We start from the raw sequence: 16,313 nt of genomic DNA, 5'->3' as shown, positions 1-16,313 counted from the left end.
TTCTCTAAGCAAGACATCCAGAGTTCTTCACACCTTTATCACAATCCAACCTTTTAGCCTCGAAGTCTCTTTTATCTTCTCTTTGCCCTCATCTTCAGCCTCTCATACTTCATGGGTCTTGTTGACTATGCCCTGATTTCCTAGGCTTCTTAGTTTCCTCTCTGGTTAAACTACAGCAAGCACCGCCCCCACCTGAATTCCATTCTTTTGTTTATAGCTTTATAAGCTGAGCCATTTACTTACCTAGCTCAAATAACTGTGCAGGTTTGGAGGGAAAAAATAAGGATTTTGATATCCTCTCTTGCTTATTTTGGTTAAAAAAAATTCATGATCATTAAAAATTATTAAATTAGATCATCTTCAATCTCTCCTTGTCTCTTCCAGTGTTATTTCCCATGAAGCTATAGAATCATACGTTTTTTTTTAATTGGCAAAATTGAGCTCATACTTCTTATAAAATTTTGTAGTACTTTATTTCATCTAATTTTATAACATAAATTTCGGCTTTCAATATTCTTTGCAAACACAAGTTTTTAAAACTACAAAGTTGTCTAATAAGTCTTTTCTAGGTACTTATTATTTCTCTATTACTGAGCATTTAGGTTGTTACCAGATTTTATTGTTATAAATTACAGTGACTAAACATGATTTTACATTAATGTTTGAGCATATATCAATGTGTTTAAACTCAGGCTAGTTTTCTACTTGTGTGAAGATTGGCTTAAGCAGAACATAAAATGGTGTGTTAGGTTATTCAATCAGGTACATGTTTGTAATCTTATGTAGAGATATATAGTGTATGACTTTTCATATTTGTATGTATATAAATGTGTGTGTGTGTATAGCACTAGTCGAATATTGATAAATTAACTGGGGAAGGAATTTCACTTAGTAGTTTTTACCTTTAACAGATGATTTTTGTTATATATATGCATATGCGTATGTATCTATATATACATTGTCTTTGTAGTTTACCAGATCTCTATAGTTGGGCCTTTTTTTTTTTTTTTTAAGATTTTTATTTCTTTATTTGACAGAGTGAGAGAGATCACAAGTAGGCAGAGAGGCAGGCAGAGAGAGAGGGGCAAGCAGACTCCCACTGAGCAGAGAGCCCAATGTGGGGCTCAATCCCAGGACCTTGGATCATGACCTGAGCTGAAGGCAAAGGCTTTAACCCTCTGAGCCACCCAGGCACCCCCAGATGGGTCTTTTTTACTCATAGTAAAGCCCCCCTAAAAAAGAAAAAAATGCTAAAAACCTAACCCACAAGTTATCCACCTTAACCAATTGCCATCTCCTTCAAAGCCTTTCTCATATGACATTGTAGGTAAAAAAATGAGTTTCTTATGGGTGGAATAGTAAAACCACTTGAAAATCGTTTGTCTCCTAAGGTTCCCTGTGGTGTGAGACCACTGCAGTATTGTTACTGTAGCTGTCGATACTAAAATACAGACAGTACTGAAAAATATTAGGACTGTATACGAAGTACAGAAACTTAGCCTTCTTTTGAGGAAGAGTTAGAGAGCATAGCCCTACGTGTGCTTTGGGGAAGATGAGAGGAAAGTGGGGATTCTAAGGTCCACGGGACAATGTGGCCACAACCGTGGAGGCCGGTCCAGGGTTGAAAGCTGTTTGAGCAAATACTCTGACCAAGGCAGCAGGTGGAATGGCTCAAGTGGGAAACTGGGAATAATATCATGGAATAGGATTTGTTTGGACCAAAGTTCTTATTTCAGGGACACAAGGCTCCATTCATGGGCGGGCCTTGACCACAGTGCCGGACACAAAGTAGTCAAGTAATAAATACTTGAATGAATGAACAAAGATGCCCTTATACGATGCTTTCAGATAGAAAATCCTAATAATAGCGATATTAATTTGTTTTCATACCTAAATGTGCCTCAAAGAGTTTCAGGCAGTTTTCATATGTACTTTAGTATGAATTTTAATGGCTGGGAATTCCATTGTTTAATCATGATTGAAAATATGGAAATAGGGACGCCTGGGTGGCTCAGCGGGTTAAAGTCTCTGCCTTCGGCTCAGGTCATGATCTCAGGGTCCTGGGATCAAGCCCCGCATCGGGCTCTCTGATAGGCAGGGAGCCTGCTTCCTCCTCTCTCTCTGCCTGCCTCTCTGCTTACTTGTGATCTCTGTCTGTCCAAAAAATGAATAAAATCTTAAAAAAAAAAAGAAAATATGAAAATATGTGTGGTCACTAAATTGCAGCCCTAAAGAGCAAGAACTGGTTTAAAAATGTTCTGATGCTGTGACAATACCTTTGGCAGTATTTAAGACTTATCACAATTATAAAGCTATATCCTGGAGAAATGGTTTTGTAATCGTAGGCAATCTGTAAATTCATTGTGCCTCATTGTCTTCTTATCTTTAACATGAGGAACTTAAAACCAAAAAGTGTCTACCTCATAGTGCTGTAAGAATAAACCGAATTCATACAATATAAAACAGAGCAGTGCCTGGCATACAGCAAGCCCCACATAAATGTAACCTATTATCATTACTAAATGAGCCTGACCTTGGTATTAGCTTGTCCGCTACCACCTGGTTTGATCAGGCTTTAGTCAAAAGGAGAGCTTTGGGGCACCTGGGTGGCTCAGTGGGTTAAGCCGCTGCCTTCGGCTCGGGTCATGATCTCAGGGTCCTGGGATCGAGTCCCGCATGGGGCTCTCTGCTCAGCGGGGAGCCTGCTTCCTCCTCTCTCTCTGCCTGCCTCTCTGCCTACTTGGGATCGCTCTCTGTCAAATAAATAAATAAAATCTTAAAAAAAAAAAGGAGAGCTTTGCTTTTCTGATCTGTTAGATTATCATCCGATACGTTTTGGATCATATACAAAAGCAAGGTGGTCCTCAGTCAGTCGTGTTGAGAATTGCAGATTTGTTATGGACATTTGTACTTCCTGGGGAGACAGTCTACAGTTACATTAGGAAGTAATATAAAATCAGAGCTAGATCCTGTTTGAGATCTAAAAGATTATCTATTTAATTTATTCTTAACATAAAACATTGACCTTTTTGCTTACTACTTTCAAAACCATTTCAAACACAATTTCATTTGATGTAGCACAGTTGACAGAATAGAGAAAATGGAGAATATTCCTCCCTATCACACAGCAAGGTGATAAACAGGGGAGGAGCAGGTGCATAAGAGGGGCTCTGGCCTCTGGTAGGTGGGGCTTTTAAGTTGTACGATTTGGAAAAACAACAGCTTCTCTCTTGGTGTCATGGGGGTCTAGTCCAAGCTTTGTAGTTAGACTAGGTTATGTGGTAGAATCTTGCCTCTCCAGGGTTGGAAGGGTACTCATGTTTGGAAGACTAGAGATGGTACCATGAGGAGCCAGTGCCTTTTAGATGTGGCCTCTGGCCTCAGGACCTGCTCTACCACTGGTATTTTGCTATAACAAACTGCCATAAACTCCTATGAGAAATCTTCCTCTCTGAGAAGGATTCCTGTAGGGGATCCTGTAGGGGATTAGTCACGTTGATCCTCACCTCTTGGAATAAATCCTCCCACAGTTGATTGCAGAGAAAATGAGGAGTTGCATAATTTTCCCAAGGTGACACAGCTAGGAAGTGGCTGAGCTCATTCATTCAAAAAAGTATTTATTGATCACGGCTGTGTGCTGCACACTGGGACTGGCTCAAAACTCCAAAGTTCTGGCGTGTCATTGATAGCATTGGTCAGATTCAGGTCCTTCTAAGAGGTCAGCCATCCATAGAGAAGGGAAGGGTTCTTGAGAGGTATATTGGTTCTCCATGATGTTCTCAAATGGCAGAGTCTCAAATACTCTTAAAGTAGGGTCTAAACCCTGCTCTCTGTTTTTTTTTTAAGATTTTATTTATTTATTTGACAGGGATCACAAGTAGGCAGAGAGGCAGGCAGAGAGAGAAAGAAGGGGAAGCATTCTCCCTGCTAAGCGGAGAGCCCGATGTAAGGCTCGATCCCAGGACCCTGAGATCATGACCTGAGCTGAAGGCAGAGGCTTACTCCACTGAGCCACCCAGGTGCCCCAACCCTGCTCTCTATTAATAAACTCTGAGTTCACTTGCCAAAAATAGGTCTCAACCTTTCTGGAAGCTAGGTATTTCTTTGACATTTATGACCTGTCATGGTAATAGAATTCTATTGTATATGATTTACTCTCCATTTATTTCTGAGGGAATCTCTCCTCCTTTAAGTTATGAAAGTCCAAGGTCATAGAAAACTTAGTCATATTCACCTCATCTGTATCTTTCAAGATTTTATTCATTTTGATCTATCTGTTTTGTGTATTCATCTTTCCACCATTTGGATTTCTAATCATTTAGTCTTCTCTTGTATAAACATTGATGACCCCACCTTCTCTAATATATTATTTGCCCTACTCTTTCAGCTCCATTTTCAGAGCGATTTTTTCCTGTAATTGCAAGCTCTCTCTTTTTTTTTTTAAAGATTTATTTATTTATTTGAGAAAGAGAGAGCTCAAGCACACATGAGCAGGAGAGGGGCAGAGAGAGAATCTCAAGCAGACTCCCCGCTGAGCATAGAGCCCAACACAGGGCCCCATCCCAGGACCCTGCGATCACCACCTGAACCAAAATCAAGAGTTGGCTGCTTAACCGACTGAGTCACCCAGGCACTCCTTCACTGCAGTCATAAACTTTTAAGGCAAAAAGAAACTGTAAAAAATAATTGTCAGCATTCTCATGTTGTAAATGAGGCTACTGAGACCTAAATTGGTTAAGAAACTTGCTATTAATAAGCAGTGTTAATGATAGAGCTAGCAATAAAATTCACATGGTCTTCTGACTTGCCCTGGAATATACTTTGCAAATTTCTCTACATGATGCTTTAGCCTCCTTATGATAGATAAATGTATGACTTCAAAAAGTATATATTTTTTATTTATTTAAAAACACACAAAAAATAACTACCATGTAGTCCTTTCCTCAAACTCAAGGTATATTACATGAATGGTGGAATAAGGAAGTCAGGCTAGTGTAGATAAAGCCATGAGCTTCCAGTTACATGGACAGCTTCCCATCATGACTGTGACACTGCTCCTATCATGACCTTGTACAGGCTCCCTAATCTATTTGAATTCAGTGCATCTTTTATAAAATTAGAGTCAGTTGTACCTAACTTCGAGGGCACTTGTGAATAACAGATAAATTATTTAGTACAACATGCAACACAAAGTATGTTTTCAATTAGTGATAGAAGAAAAATCATATTTAACCCTTAGCAGGGGATCAGTATTGTTTTGAGTAAACACATGCTGAAATAGTGATCAGAACTATCAGGGTCTATTTTCTTTCAGAGTATTTCTTCAAATATATTCATAGGAACAAACTCAATATTTTTTCTCCAAGTTTTTATTTAAATTCTAGTTAGTTAATATATAGCACAAAATTTAGCATTTTCATATTGCTTGTATAAGGATTTGCTTATAAATCATTGTCCAAAACAACTTTTGCTGTTGATTTAGTTTTTATTTTATTGTGCATCATTTTATGTTAAGCATATTAAAGAATTTCTGTTGTCTGCTCATTTTTACTGTACTCTCAGCTTATATTCTAAGGAATATTATAGGCATCGTATGTCATTTTCTTTCTAAAAGATACTATATTCATTCAAAAGAATCAGATTGAGCATCTTGGTACACATTTTGAGCATATGGACTTCAACTATTTGAATCAAGAGCTCATTCCTGCCAGGTACATGCTTGTTGTTGAGAGAATGAGAGGTGTGTTCAATCCCTATTTTTTAAGAATATTGACCCAAATATTGACTGAAAGCTGAGGTGCTCTCAGTCTGTTTAAAATCCCTAAATCATCTCCAGTGTTTTGAAGATTAGTTGAGATTAGGTATATTTTTAAAATAAAGTAAAATGAAAACAGAAAAAAATAGCCACTCTTGATTCCAAATACATACATACACTGTACACATGCACACACACACCACAAACATACAGAATAGGTATTTTCATTCAGTGTACATTTATTAAGCAATCGATATTTGACACTATGACAGCCACTGTGCTTGAGTACTAGGGAGGCAAAAATTAAAGAGTCCCCCCCACCCCCAACCGGGCTTAAAGAACTCACAAGCTTGAAAAACATTGTTGAAGAAATCCTTTTCTGTCTTACGAGAATAAGACCTGTAATTGCTCACACATGTGGCTTATAGAGCATTTACCAAGGCTCCTGGGTCACCATTTGGGGCAGTGTGGTTTCCTCCCATTGACTGAGTTTCGGTGATGTCTGATCAAGTGATTCTCCCAGCCTCCTTGACTGCCTCTGGGTGGTTACAGGGATCTGTGCTGCCTCTCTGGTTACTGCCCTTCGAGATCCCTGCCCTGAACTAAGCCTTTTTCTACAAGCTAGTCCTTATCTTTCAAACCTGTCCTGCAAGATAGATACTATTATCCCTTATTTACTTATAAGACCATTGACATTCCAAGAGGTTATGTCATTAGCCTGAAGTCACACAGGGAGTAAGGACAGGCTCACTTTATTTTCAGCTTCTCTGTCTCTTTTTTCTGTATTTTACAGTGTCCCTTTTGAAAGGCACAGTGGCAGTAGGGTGGTGACCCCTCCCCTAATGGTGTTGTGACAGTCATATATCCGTGACTGTCAGATTGAGTGAGTTAGTGCTATTTTTTTTTTTTTTGGTATGTGTAGCTTTCATACATTCAATCATTAATTCACCCAAAATGTATTTATTAAGCTTCATTATGGGGCCAGGCAGTGACCCTGGGGTTAAGTAATAGTACAAATGTGCTTTCATTGAACTCAAGATTTATTGTGTAAAATACAGAGTGAAAACTAGCAAGAATATTATGACAACCGTTTGGTCCTTAGTTAATTTTGTCTAGAATGCCTTTGCAATTTACATATAATATGTTATAAATTCAGTAAGTAAAGAGAATTCACCTTAAAAATATGCTAGCAAGGTGCCATGTAGAAAAGTGATATATTATCTCCAAATAATTCTTATGTAGCCAACTTTTCCTCCAGGATTGGAAGAGATCACCACTTCTTTCACTAAGCCCCTGATGAAGTCATTGCTTGGCTTCCAGGGGCCACATTGTGTGGAAAACACTATTTTCAAATACTAAATAACCCCAGCAGTAAGATGTCCGTATTAGGAAGGCTTGAGGACCTGAGTTTACCTGATTCAGAGCTGTTACCACAAGTGTGCTATTCACTGAGTAGACCAACCTCATCCACTTTCCCACTTTTTTTTTTTTTAATTTTTTAAAAAAGATTTTATTCATTTACTTGAGAGAGAGAGAAAGTGAGAGAGAGGCGCAGGAAGGGTCAGAGGGAGAAGAAGACCACCACTGAGTGGGGAGCCCGGTGTGGGCCTTGATCCTGGGACTCCAGGATCATGACCTGAGCCGAAGGCAGTTGCTTAACCAACTGAGCCACCCAGGTGCCCCCACCTTCCCACCTTGAATGCCTTTTGCTGTTGAGGAAGTTCCATTTCTCTCTCTAGTGTGCTTTTTCTTTCTTTCCGAGTTTTGTTTCCTTAAGTGAGTGCAGTTTAATTTGATATACCTGCACTGTGTATTTATGTATATTTTTCATTTATGCTTTTTTCTTCCCTCAGTAAAAAAGCAACCAACCAACAAGGGCCTAAAGACCTATTTTGCTTTAATATACTTCAAAATTCTTTAGATTTTTCCCATCAGTTTTTCTATTTTTTCTCCCCTTTGCATTTGGTAGGTATATTTATTCAAATCTCTTGAGTAGAGGAAACTTAGGGACTTTGGAAAAAGAAACAAACAACTATTTGCTAAGAATAGAAAATAAGATATTGCTATCTATCAATGATGGTGGGAGAAAGGAAGAAGTCTTGTAGATTAAATAAATTCAAAGAATTATATATCCTGATAAATACCATAAAAGTAAAATGAGAAAGACTTTTTCTTAGACTACTGTATGGTTGTGTGTGTGTACATACTCTTATCACTTAAACTGGTTGAGCCTATACCTCCAATATATGCATATCCCAACTGTCCAGACACAGAGTATGCTAAATATTACTACAAGAAAACAGAAAAGGAAACAAGAATTAGAAGTGAGATAAAATGATTTTAAAATAGCATGTACACTCATAGATGTATATATAATTATTTTAATGTCAACATAAAGGTTTTAATATATGTTATAATTTAAAATATATATATATGTGTATACACACACACACACACATATAAAAGTGTTGCATTCTAAAGGATTGTCTGTGTACCCCATTTTAGAGATCATATACCTGTAACATAAAATTATGCAAGACCTAATAATAAGAGATAATCCTTCATATTCACCAATGCCGCACTCGTGCACGCGTGCGTGCCCCCCCCCCCACACACATACACACACAAACGGTGACGGGATTAGTTACAAAGAACTTATATCCATGATTAATGGGAATGCTTTCTCAACCCAAGTCGAATGAAGCAGATGAGAGCTCAGCAGGCATATGCTGTTGCTGTGAGCATACAAATAAGTCTGATCAGCAGCTACAGTCTTCATGCCTAATGCCAAACAACAGTCTTGAAAATGCTCAGTGAGAGGATGGCTAATTCAGCACGGGCACTGATCCCTGTTGTCATGGGTGTCCCTGAGAGTGTTAAGAAGGTGGGAGCCATTGGGAAAAGCCCCCCTGCAGTGGCTGTATGACATGGATGGGTTTTGGAGAGAACGTCTCAGAGAGATTTAATATTGGACCTATAAACATGGCCCCCTGGCTATACAAATACCCACGTGTGACTTACCTTATCCCTGGGATAGATAGAGGACGTTCTACATCACATCATTTAAGTTCAGCCTCATTTAGTGAGGCAGGATGTCAGCAGATCCCATTTGTAATCAACATGGGTAAATACTTCGTTTCTTCCTTTCTCTTTTGAGTGATGGCTGTAACACATAGAAGATGCTGGGCACAACAAAATGATGGTGATTTTCTGTGCTCCTCTAGTAAGGTCAAACTCTTCTGTTAGCCTGTAGAACTCAATAAACTCAGTAATACTCTATCAATGTGTGCCATGGACCCACTGACTAGGAGCCATAGTAAATGTTGTTTTATGCATTGTTAGTCTTCTGTAAACAAATCTCTGTATTACAATAATGCAAATAATAATGGTGTCAAAAGTAGGCCTAAAGGCTTTGCAATGAGGTCACTAAACCAAGTAGACAGGGCACAGTCTGTGCAGTGTGTCACTTGGTCAGTTGGACAGCATTCGGGACTATTCTTACACTTGCCAGGGTAGAATTTGTTTTTCAGTGTATTGGTGTGAAGTTCTCTGTGAAGGATTATAATCTGTTTATAACTTTTTGGCAACAGCTTTTGGATTAAGGCCAAAGATACTGTCAAATAATGCAAAGAAAGGGAATTGAGTTGCTTGGATATTTTAACCATTCTTCTCTTTTGTAGAGCCAAAAATATTGTAGTTTTATAATTATCTTTAATTAGTAATTTCTACCAGAATGAGTTAGAATTACTGGATAGAATTTAGCTCTTCTGAATGATGCTCGTTAAGTTATGACAACTGGTATGCAAAACCAGTTCTTTGACTTTTTTGACTGTCCTTATGCTCAACAGAACGGCATCTGAAAAAAGGCTTATAAGCAATCTTTTAGGGATTGAGAGCCAATCCTCAAATCATCCAGGAATTAACAGTAAACGGACTGTGTGTATTGGTTGAAACACTTCTCTTATTCCTTATGTCGATTTTTTAAAGAGATGGGGGCCTTGGAATTAGCACACCTGGGTAAGAGCTGGTCTCTTGAATTGAAGGCTTATGTTAACTGTGTGATTCATTGAGTTCTGGTCTTGGAGAGAGCTTCCTGAGAGAGCACTCTTCGTTTTAGGCTGTACTGTTCTATGTTGACACATTGGTTACAGCCTCAGACAAAAGCAAGTGGCTATTATGAAGAACAGGTCATGGAGGAGTGCCAAGTAGAAATTCCTGTATACTGTGGCCTGTTGCAAAATACTTGAATTTGTGAGAGAAGACATGTCAATAACTTTTTCAATGAGAAGTGTAATTATGTGGCTGTTTTCTGCATCTCTGTCCTCTCTGCTTCATTCATTCATAGATAAGAATCTGTAGGATGTCTTTTTATAGCACCAGAACGGTGTTATTGTTCAGGCATTTGGGAATTTTTGGGGGGGGGGGTGGAGAGAACGAAAAATTAAACCAATATTTTTTTAACTGAGAAAAAAATAAACATGAATTTAAAAGTGTTTTTAAAAATTTTTTTGAAGGAATTTATTTATTTTGGAAAGAAACAGAGCGTGGGTGTGTGCAAGTGGTGGGGGGTGCAGGGAGGAGAGGGAGAGAGAGAATCCGCAAGCGGAATCCTAGCTGAGCGTGGACCCCTATACAGGGCTCCATCCCAGGACCCTGAGATCATGACCTGAGTCAAAATCACGAGTCAGCCACTTAACTGACTGAGCTACCCAGGAGCCCCTAAAAGTGGTCTTTTTTTTTTTTTTTTTTTTGGTGGAAATTATCTCCATAATTACAACTTTCAAATCTATCTCTAGGTGTTCTAAAACTGCAAACAATGACCCTGTCTTAATACTGCAGACATACCCTAGTGCAACTAAGGGGAACTTAACTTACCGGTAAGGATGTTTTTCTTAATTATTTGCTTTATGCATTTTTGAATGCATTTAAGTATTGCAAAGCATGATAGAAGAGTGTAGCCAGAGGGAGGGACAGAGGGTATGGACAGGTATACAACATGTGAGGATGGTGGTGGTTGTTGTTAAGGTTCATTAAAATGCTGGCTTATTTTTGAAAGGGCAAAATCCTTAACTAAAAGTTATTTTTCGGTGAGCTGACCTCTTGGCATATTTGAAGGTTAAATCCTGGTATTTACCTAAATATCATTTTTTATAGAAAATGAATTTCAGGGGCGCCTGGGTGGCTCAGTGGGTTAAAGCCTCTGCTTTCAGCTCAGGTCATGATCTCAGGGTCCTGGGATCGAGCCCCTCATCAGGCTCTCTGCTTAGCAGGGAGCCTGCTTCCTCCTCTCTCTCTGCCTGCCTCTCTGCCTACTTGTGATCTCTGTCAAATAAATAAATAAAATCTTTAAAAAAAAAAAAAGAAAGAAAATGAATTTCACCATTGGGATCTGAGAAGGTCGGCTTCTTAGGAGGCTTGAAGTTTTAGTTAGAAAACCTATATTTTCATTGGTCAAACAGAGCTCACCCCTTCATGGTCCAAAGGGCTTTCGGCTTTAGTATCTGTCCCTTGGATTTGGATCAATGTGAAATCTGACCTGAATCCTCCTTTGGAGTTTTTTTGTTTTTTGTTTTTCCCAAATTCTTTGTGCAGTACCAGGCTGAATTGTAACTAATTTCAAAGAGTTTGGAAGAGTGAGAAGAATCCACTTTCCAAGGCCAGACAAACAATGATGTGGTTATAGGGAAGCTATTTCAGCCCTTTTAAACCTCCATTTCTAGTTCATAAAACTGAAATAATAATAATTATAATTGCCTACAGATACAGGTTAAGTTGGATTATTTTGGTAACACTTAGTAGCAGTGTGGTTAGTCCATAATATTGTTTGGTAAATGTCAATAATTTAGTATCATTACGAGTTTTTAAAGACAAAGTGATTAAAGAAAAAAAAGGTAATTTTTTTCCCAAATGACATGAATGAAAGAATAATATTCTTATTTTCTTGAGAATGCACATCATTACTGATAGACTGCATACTCCTGAAGAATTAAGATATTATCTGGTGTATGCAGAATCTTTTTATATGCTGGTTGTAAACTAGGATCTTAGTAACTATGAAGTAATGAAGAAACAGATGAAAATAATGTGGAAACAGATGAAAACACCTTGACTCTGAGTCCGTGTTAGCATACTTATTGCCTGGTAACCAGGAGGAGCTTTCCAAATGAATGGAGGGCTACTCCAAGAATAAGTCTATGAGGGAACTCTCTGTGTGTGTGCTTTGAATAAATATGGTCTCTTTGTCTCATGCACTGGAGTGGTTTTGTCCTTCCACTATATTTAGATCCTTCCTTTGGGTCTGGCTCCAAGAGGGCTACCCTGCACGGGGTTTCCAATTCTGTTTGATCTGCAGGTCTACTAGATGATTAAAAAGCATTTCCAATATACACTCATATTCTTGGAGAAAACCTTTCTTGAAATCTGATTAATCAGATCTTTTTTTTTTTTTTTTAAAGATTTTATTTATTTATTTGACAGAGAGAAATCACAAGTAGGCAGAGAGGCAGGCAGAGAGAGAGAGGAGGAAGCAGGCTCCCTGCTGAGCAGAGAGCCCGATGCGGGACTCGATCCCAGGACACTGAGATCATGACCTGAGCCGAAGGCAGTGGCTCAACCACTGAGCCACCCAGGCGCCCCTAATCAGATCTTTTGATGATGATTGGTAATGAGGGGTACATTGTTGTGTTAAAAACAATATATGATCTCGGGACGCCTGGGTGGCTCAGTTGGTTAAGCAGCTGCCTTCAGCTCAGGTCATGATCCCAGCGTCCTGGGATCGAGTCCCACATCGGGCTCCTTGCTCAGCAGGGAGCCTGCTTCTCCCTCTGCCTCTGCCTGCCATTCTGTCTGCCTGTGCTCGCTCTCTCCCCCTCTCTCTCTCTGATAAATAAATTTAAAAAAAATCTTTAAAAAAAAAAAAAACAAAAAACAATATATGATCTCATCCTAAATAAATTTCTAATTCATAAGAAACCTACATAAGTCTTTTCAGAAATTAAAGGATGAAATATAATGTCTAGGGCATAAATTTTTTTAAAAAGTTGTTATACTACTATGAGAAATCTTAATTGTGGTTGTGTCATGATGTATTAATAATTGCGTCTTTTGACATCATGAAAATGGATGGCAACCTGCAAAACATCTGTTTACTCTTAACAGCTCACTCCTTATTTTATTGAAATACATTCGTTTTCCTGTGTTTTTCTTGATGACTGGTCAGATTATTACTTAGTTCTACAAAATCAGTTCTCTTGCCATCAGTTTTCTTTGGGATGTTTGAGAAATTCAGCTTTTGTATTTTCTAGGAAATGTTTATGGAGTCGTAGTCCTTGGACATCTCCTCTCCCCTTCCACACACATTCAAGCATCAATTTTCTTCTGAAACTTTTTCATTTGGAGTTTTCTCCTCCCTTCAAAAGAGCCTCTCAAAAAAAAAAAAAAAAAAAAAGTGAAATGATTTCCAGGGCTCTTATTAGACTGTGATATATGAATATGAATTTTGTCCTTTTTGTTGTTTTTCAACACCCAGATTTATTTGAATTTGTTCACAGCACAATCTACAATTTAAGTGTTAGAAATTTTATGAGTTTGAATTTGTGCATAGCAGATTAAGTTCACCTATGCATTTCAGTTGTATCTATATATAATTTATCCAAAGATAATATTATCCATACATCTTAACAGAAGGCTTAAGCAGTTGAATGACAGAGACTGTATTTTTGTAGCAGAAGGTCACACAAAAAATATGGGCTTTGTTAAATATGGTGTGTCACCTTAGGTCACCTGCTGAGACTGGTTGATGGTGCTTATCTCTACATACTGCTCCTCCCACTGATTTATGGGCTCCGGTGGGTTCTATTATATCAGAGACTAGGCTGCATGCCCTAGGAGGTAAGAGAGAGAGAGTAGTGTTTTAATTTGTCTTAGCAAAGTGCTATTATGTGAGAGAAGATTATAGCTGCCTCCCCTTGCTGGCCTGTGAAATTTTCATAAAGGTGTTGATTATTTTCCAGTGGCATCCAGATCCACTGTCAGAGACCACTCACATGTTTAGTTATGTCAGGGCTTGGCTCCTACACTCTGGAGAGGACAAGATATAACAACCTTTCATTTTTGAAATGTTCTCAGTGCAGTGTGCTGTAGACACTGCATATGGTGGTGAATTATCTGTCGGCTTGACGGGGGCTAAGGGATTCCCAGACGGCTGGTACAACATTATTTTTGGGTGTGTCTGTGAGTCGGTTTCCACAGGACATTAGCCTTTTGAATTGGTAGGCTGAATAAAGATCTCCCTCACCAATTTGAGTGGTCACCATCCAATTCATTGAGGACCTGAGTAGAACAAAAAGGCGGAAGAAGCGTGAATTTGTTCTCTGAGCCGGGTTGCCCCTCTTCTGCCCTGTCTTGGTTCTTGAGCCTTTGGAATCATATTGAAATGCACCACTGGCTTTGCTGGTTTGCTAGCTTGTAGACAACAGATCATGAGATTTCTCAGCTTCCATAATATCATGTGAGCCAATTCCTTTATATAATAAATTTCTTTGTATCTATCTATCTGTATGTCCTGTTTGTCCTGTTTCTCTGGAGAACCCTATTATCCTGCACAAATGCAACTCAATTGGCTGATCCTACCTCTGTCTTGTTTTAATTGTGTTTATATGCCCTCAGCTCAGTTGCAATTAACTGTTTACATATTTGTCTTATGAATATGTTTTTGAGGGCAGTGTCCAGTTCAAATACATATTTGCATTGTTAACCCTGAACATTGAACCCAGCATATACTAGATGCTTTATAAAGATGGGGGCAGAAAGAAAGGAGAGGAAGAATGAAGGGAGGGTAACATTATCCTGATGGATTGGTCCTGGGACATCTTTTTTTTTTTTAATTGCTTTAAAAAATTTTTTGTTTACATTTTATTTTATTTACATTCAATTAATTAACATATATGTATTAGTTTCAGAGATAGGGTTCAGTGATTCATTAGTTGTATATGATACCCTGTGCCCATTACATCACATGCCCTACTTAATGCCCACAACCCAGTTGCCCAATTCCCCCATCCTTCTCCCCTCCAGGAACACTCAGTTTGTTTCCTGTGTTTGGGTCTCTTTTGGTTTGTCTCCCTCTTTGATTTCATCTTGTTTTATTTTTCCCTCTCTTCCTCTATGATCCTCTGTTTTGTTTCTTAAATTCTTCATAATGTAATTGTCTTTCTCTGACTGACTTATTTCAATTAGCATAATACCCTCTAGTTCCATCCACATCATTGCAAATGGTTTGCAAATGGTAAGATTTCATTTTTTTAAAGGCTGAGTAATGTTCCTGTGTGTGTGTTTGTGTGTGCTTATACATACTTATACATACCACTGCTTTACCCATTCATCTGTGGGTGGACATCTGGGCTTTTTCTGTAGTTGGACTATTGTGGACATTGCTGCTATAAACATTGGGGGGTGGTGCTCTTTTGGATCATTACATTTGTATCTTTTGGGTAAATACCCAGTAGTGCAATTGCTGGATCATAAGGTAGCTCTATTTTTAACTTTATGAGGAACCTCTATGCTATTTTCCAGAGCGGTTATACCAGCTTGCATTCCTGTCAGCAGTGTAGGAAGGGTTCCCCTTTCTCCACATCCTCACCAACATTCATAGTCTCCTATCTTGTTACTTTTAGTTACTTTGACCCATGTGAGGTGGTATCTCATTGCGATTTTGATTGATTTGTAGTTCCTTGATGCTGATTGATGTTGAACAGTTTTTCATGTGTCTGTTGTCCATTTGTATGTCTTCTTTGGAGAAATGTCTGTTCATGTCTTCTGCCCATTTCTTGACTGGATTATTTGGTTTTGAGTGTTGAGTTTGGTAAGTTCTTTATAGATTTTTGATACTAACCCTTTATTTGATAACACATTACAAATTATCTTCTTCCATTCTGTCAGTTTTATTTTTATTGACTGTTTACTCACTGTGCAAATGCTTTTTATCTAGATGAAGTCCCAGGAGCTCATTTTTGCTTTTGTTTCCATTGCCTTCGGAGATGTGTCTAGCCAGAAGTTGCTGTGGCTGAGGTCAAAGAGGTTGCTGCTTGTGTTCTCTTCTAGGATTTTGATGAATTCCTGTCTCACATTTAGGTCTTTTCATCCGTTTTGAATTTATTTTTGTGTATGGTGTAAGGAAATGGTCCAGTTATAATCTTCTTTTTCTTCTTCTTTTTTAGGATTTTATTTATTTATTTGACAGACAGAGATCACAAGTAGGCAGAGAGGCAGACAGAGAGATGGGGGGGAAGCAGGCTCCCTGCTGATCAGAGAGCCTGAAGCGGGGCTCAATCCCAGGACCCTGGGATCATGACCTGAGCCACCCAGGCACCCCCAGTTTTATTCTTCTGCATCTGGCTGCCTTGGGCACCTTCTATGCTAAATTCCAGGCTTGCTTTTCTAGGTTCTATAATGTAGACAATCTTCTTAGGAGTTTCTAGTCTCAGACTTGGTTTCTGATAAATTTTAATGTTCCCTTAAGTCTCCTCTCTCTGATTTCCTTACCTGGCTAAGTGGGACC

The 16,313-nt window shown here is 38.6% G+C and overlaps 1 protein-coding gene across 21 annotated transcripts in view; it reads left to right on the top strand.

Annotated features, from left to right (window-relative positions):
- CHL1 (cell adhesion molecule L1 like) overlaps positions 1-16,313 on the top strand; it is a 219,986-nt gene that overhangs the window by 37,539 nt on the left and 166,134 nt on the right. For 2 of the 21 annotated variants that reach the window (XM_082739880.1, XM_082739895.1), the window contains exon 2: positions 10,552-10,632. The exons of the other annotated variants lie outside the window; for them this stretch is intronic. The gene's annotated coding sequence lies outside the window, so the exon portion shown is untranslated. The remainder of the gene's footprint in view (positions 1-10,551; positions 10,633-16,313) is intronic. 21 annotated transcript variants of the gene reach the window in all.

The sequence above is a fragment of the Mustela nivalis genome, assembly GCF_964662115.1.
Source record: "Mustela nivalis genome assembly, chromosome: 1".
Classification (NCBI taxonomy): Eukaryota; Metazoa; Chordata; class Mammalia; order Carnivora; family Mustelidae; genus Mustela; species Mustela nivalis.
Note: the sequence above shows the minus strand (reverse complement) of the source record. Positions and strands in the feature narration are given on the sequence as shown.